This window comes from Pogona vitticeps, chromosome 1, assembly GCF_051106095.1.
Source record: "Pogona vitticeps strain Pit_001003342236 chromosome 1, PviZW2.1, whole genome shotgun sequence".
Taxonomy (NCBI): Eukaryota; Metazoa; Chordata; class Lepidosauria; order Squamata; family Agamidae; genus Pogona; species Pogona vitticeps.
In genome coordinates, this window is record NC_135783.1 from 155150625 (window position 1) to 155156624 (window position 6000).

A 6000-nucleotide genomic window follows, 5' to 3' on the forward strand; every position below is an offset into this window, starting at 1 on the left:
CAAAGTGGGCAAGGTATTGCAAAGCAATGCCATTTCTTGCCATTTTGAATCACGGACACAGAAGGAATATCCCGCATTCATAAATCATGGTGCTGGTAAGGGGACGCGAAGGACAGAATATCATCTCACAGAGGTAGAACAGGAGGAGGCAGCTTGCTGATGGGTTACCACTAGCCTTCCTCCTCTACTTTGCCAGCAACTCAAAAGGAAGATACCAAGCAGGCTAGATTTAGCTTTTTGCCACTTTACCTTTGGGCCTGAAAAATGTCTCATCTAAATTTCTACTATTAATGGATATGAGGCACACAGGGTTTTTTTTTAAAGATATTTGGCAGACTTAATTGGGAGTGGCTAATGAATTTTTCTATCAGATATAACTTGTCAATTCTTAAAACAAGCATATTACGCAGAGAGACAGAGAGAGAACATAGAAAACAGGAGATCTTAATTTCTCTCTCTTTTTCTTTTTAGAAACATAGCCTGTTTAAATCAGCCTTAAATTACTTGTTGCTGCAGGAATCAATTTTATATTGTATGAATAATTTAGAGGTAATTATTGTTTTATATGAGGAGGAGGAGTAAGGCTGCTGATAAAAGGCTTGGACTGTAAGATTTCTTGACATGCAAAGCCCACATAGATTTCAAGACTTCCTTTGCCCTGAAAACCTTTCTCTGCTCTTGAGACTAATATAGGCTTACATGCTGCTTTTGTATCAGCATACCTTTCATTAGTCATACTGGCTCTTGAAACCCAACAGATATGGTATGGTACACTCCAGAGTTGATTGGTTTAAGTTTAGGTCCTTATTCAGCACAAGAGGAATATTAAACTTGGGTAATTAGTCCTTTAAAATGCAGAACAACTACTAAGCATGCTTCCCCCTCTGTGAAGGAATCATTTCTACACTTCTTTCTTAGGGCTCGTCTACATGGGCTGCTTTGGAGAAGGCCAGAATGGGGTAAATAGGGTCAGTTGGGATCAAGTAGAGGTGCAATTGGCATCCAAATGCAACTCAAGCTGGGAAATTCAGGTTGAAAATTCTGATATCAGGAAGTGGCCTAAGAAGAGAGCCACTTCAGAATACTGGCAAATTAAACACTTCCTCTGATCCTTGATAGAGGGGGCAGAGGATTTTTTTTTTTTAAAAAAAATAGCCTCTATAAAGGCAGCACAGAAGTGCTGCATCACTTTAAAAAATTCCTTTGCTCCTCCATTGACAAGAAAAGAAAGTGTTCAATTTGCCAATATTGCGAAGTGGCTTATATCCTGAAGTGGCTCTCTTCTTAAGCCACTTCACCATATTGGAAATTCTCACTAGGAGGAACCTTGACAGCAGAAGGCTCACTTTGGGTTTATTTCCAGGATCACATACACTGGAAACAAACCAAAATAGAGTGATCCTACCGGCACCAAAAAAAGTTGAAACCCCTAACAGGTGCTCACAAAGGTGTGGGTAGGAATGGTCTGGGGACAATTTGGTTTACTCCAGTGACTACTCTGTGTGATTGCTGGAAAAAGGAATGAACCAACCCATACCTGCAGTATATCAAACGGCAGGCTAAATGCCAGTCTGGTCACACCCTAAGTAAATAAGAAAGCTTATGTTTATTAGAACAGTACAGTGTGAGATAGAAGTCCTAGCTATAGCCAATTAAGTTGGAGATGCCAGGAGCCATGATTGCCCCTTTCATTTCTAGAGAACAAAGGGATAGGATAAGGAAGGAAGTGACATCAACAACCCTAAGAATAGCAATCTAAGCCCAGGTCAGGGCAGATAATGGACAATCTAGGAAACAAGGTGGCTCTCTCCCAAGCAAAGACATACATCTTCTTGAGTATATCTGAGACTTAACTAGCATATCTTGCCTATTCTCATTGAGGTTTGTCCACCAACCCTACATTTGGAAACTGAAATGAGGTGTGGATTTCATTGATTCCTTGGAGTGTTGCAATAGCAGTAAAGAGAAGAGAAAAACTGCTATAGGGAAAGTCCTGACCATATCATCACTGATTTAATAGTCCAAGAACTGGTGCCCACCAGGACAGGTGCCTTTTTAAAAGAAAAACCATACTTCCCGTATATACAAATGCCCTGCCAGAGCACCCCACCCCAGGCAAAAAAGTGCTAATCACAAATCTTCAGGCTACGTGGTTGCTTTAATGTAATCGAGGGGGCTTGTAGACTTTCAGTACGGATGAAGGTGAAGAAAAGGAGGTTCCAGCTGAAAAGGAGCTGTTTTAATACAGTTTAGGCAGTTTGATTTTAGTGTGGGAACCAAGCGCTGCCTTATGTAAACGGTGCGATGTGACACTATAAGTTCTCAATAAGCAGATACACATTACCCATCTCATTTCCCCCTCTGTTTCTCCAAGTGCACATCTGTGAGTTTCTAACGGTGTGTTTTACGTTCAACAGCACATTTAAAAAAAATCTGCAGGGAAAGATGAGCAGAAGTACACAGACGGGCACATACGTACACAAAACCATTTAGAACACTCCTGCTGCCAGTGTAGGATTCTGTAATGTTTTGGACGACTGCCTACTGGGGTCACCTCTGATGAATGGCAGGCAACTCAAATGCATGTTGCTTCTTCTAATCTAATGATGCTCCTCCTGCAAAATTTGCAAGCTCTGGACATCCAAAAATGTGACAATCATGTAAAGCAGTGGGATATTAGTTTGCCTTAATCATGTCTGCATTCTGGTGTGACACAGTTGGTTTGCTTGCAATAACTTCGGTAGTTTCCATAATGTAATATTATATTTCCACTTTTTACAATCTGGAAACAGTAGGAAATAATTTGTACTATGCTAATGACTATACTTATTGAGCATGTTAGTGCAACAGCCCTAGGCATTTGTTGGGGACAGAGCCAGGATCAGCTACCCCTGCCTCATGAGACGTTATTTCTAGTTTCTCAGCTTTTGTATTTTTTAAGTATGAAAGAAATCCCTAGCCCTTGTAGAGATTGAAGCATGAAGCAAAATATGTAGCCACTATTCTGCTCATTTGTTCCTCAACCAGTTTGCCTAATCCTGCATTCTTTCAATATGAAATTAATCATAGCAAGGATTGACATGCCCTATCTATGCAGAAAGACATTCCAGATTCATTTTAAACCCACTGTTTTGGTCTGTGCGGAAGGGGAAGAGTCTGATGTCTCTTAAAAAAATATCAGGGACTTTCAAATTTTTCATTGTCAGCATTAAAGTTATGTAATTCTTTTTTTTTTTAATCTTCTTAAGATTCACTGGCATCCCTGGTTTTACACTTTTTTCTTGCACCTTTGTCAAGACTCGTTTCAAGTCACTGATGCTTTCTGCCAGGAACGTGATATCATCTGTGTATCTTAGATTAATATAGCTACTAGAGATGGGGGTATTCATATAGGAATATGAATACCCCCCACAGGTGGACATAATGAGGGTCCAGCCCCCTGGGGCCGGATTGTCCACTCACAATTCTGCCACTGCCACAGACTCCGGACTCCCTTCCAATCGCTCCAGAGCTCATGGTCAGCCAGCCGCTCTTTGACCTGGCAGAGAGGCTCATCATCCCACCCTTGTTAAGCAATAAGTTATGTATTATTCATGAGAGATATGCTAATGTGGTTAAGAGGTGGGGCCACAAGAGATGTTAAAAGGCGGAGCCCAAGAGGAGGAGTGAGGTTGAGTTGAGTAGTTAAGTCTAAGTTAAGTTCATTTTAAGTCAGAGTTTGGAATCAGAGAGAGAGAGAGAGAAAGTTTGGGGATCTGAGGAGTGATTAGTCTGAGGAGTGATTAGTAACCTGTGATATTTAATATGGAAGATTAATATTGTTGCTTGGTGAAGCTGAAGGAATATGCTTATGAATGATTCTAGAAACCATCTGTAATCAATAAACCTGTTTTATTAAAGAGACAGTGCTGAATTGACCATCGTCTTTTCGGAGTAAACTAGGTTGATAAAAGGGATCAACTGGTGGCAGCGTGTCAAGAAGTGTGTGGGAACCTTGTGAGTTCTGCATTTAGTGAGACTAACAGGCCACGAGGGGCAAATGTCACAGTCATCCCACCTCCTGCCAGGAGTGGCTAATCGATCGCGAGCTCTGGAGCAATAGGAAGGGACTGTGGAGCCCGCAGCAACAGCAGAAGGCAGGTGGACAGTCCAGGCCCAGGGGGCTAGACCCTTGTTATGTCCACCTGTGTGGGGAGTATCTCTAATAACTGCCAGTTTGAGGGAGGAGGGGGGATACAAATGTTTACATATGAGAGAAGTATGCACACTAGCCATGGGAGCTTCGTATTTGTCTCCTCCTTCCCCCCACTTCCCATGCAGTCATCAAAAGCACTACAATTGCAGCAGTAGCTCAGCTGATGCTGCCCCGCCTCCCTGCTTGTCTGGCCACTTTGGTGAAGGGGCAGGATGCGGAGCCTCCCTACTCAACTGCTGAGTGGCCAGCTGAGCAGGGGGGCGGGCAGCACCAGCCGAGCTGCTGCCGCGATTGGAGCGCTTTCAATGTTATTGCTGCACACACTGCATGGTGAGTAGGAAGTGGGCACCCAGTTTTGGGTGGGGAGGGTCCAATTGTTCCAGCCCCCTGTGCCAGCGAGCTTTATATTTGTCTCCCCCAGGAGACAAATACGAAGCTTCCATGTCTAGTGCACACCTTTAGCTACAGTAAGAGAATGAGTCATATAGACTTTTTGTTCTTTCCTATTCTATGCTTTTATAACATGCTTTAAGACGTTATAATTTGTAGACTCATGCTGGGATAAAGTTAGAGTGGAGCCAGTTGTCTTACAGGAGACAGATCGCCAGTAATCCACCCTCACTAGCTGGAAACTGATCCTTCTCTTGCTGAGAAGCTGCCTGAGGGAGATATAAACAGATTGTTTACCACTGAGAATTATGAGGTATCATAACATCTCCAAGAAGAGCAGAGTGGCGCGGGTAGGGGACAACAAGAACATGGTGCCTCTCCTTTTTAAAACATAGCAACAGCCAGGCACTGACTTGCTCACAGAGAATTGTTTTCCTGGTGTGATAAATCAGTCTTCTATCTCTGGCTGTCTCCAAGTTAAATTAAAAGAATAAAACACAGTTAGATGCAGGGCGTGAGGGTGGGCTTTTGACACAGTCACGGTTTGTTTTGTAGGAAAAGAAATATATCAAATGGGAAGGAGGAAAAAGAGGGAGGGAGGAAAGGAAAAGGTCACCAGATACATTTGGCACTACAGTATTCACACTGCAGTTGGCCACCCAGCTGTGGTTATTCTGAGACTTGAGAAGCCTGGTGGCTTTTGTCATTCCGCAACTCCTGCTCCAGTACATTCCTACACATCCTCATACCACTCTTTTACGTTTCACATTAAGATTTATGTAGTTTTAAATATGCTTTTGGTAGCCAGGTGTAATCAGAGCTCTGTTTTTAGATCAACAGGAAAAGAGATTTGAAATGAGCAAAGTCAATTTTCATGGCCCCCTTTTTCATCACATTCCAATGTCACTGAAGTACTTAGTTATTCTTTTCAGTAATTGTAGCTCTTGTGGTAAGGAACTGCAGGTTAAAGCAAGAGAATTGAAAGCCAGAGGTATATCCACCATAAACTGTCCCCCAAATCATCCTTTTACCTTCCTAATCAGAAGTAACAGGAAGCAGCAAAACGTTATTTTTAAAAAAATCTATCTTATGTATGTCTGTTCAAAAGTAAAGAGGACTAGATTACTGAGGAAGCAGTATGGATTAAAAAGTTCTTGAGACATCCAGACCCACCTCTTTGCCCATGGTGATGGTGATGAAAGAGAAAGAAGAGAAAGAAGATGAGTGTTTGTAAACAACTATCCTTCCTGTTCTTTTAAAAATTAAATGAAAAGACACAGCAAAGTACCCAAGTTGCAGAGAGAGTTGTGTCAGAATTCTCATATTGCTTGCCTATTAAAAGTCAAAGCTCGGAACAAGATAATAAAAGGCATTTTGCTATTGTCAATAGTTGAATGAAAGTGTGGAGTAGAGCT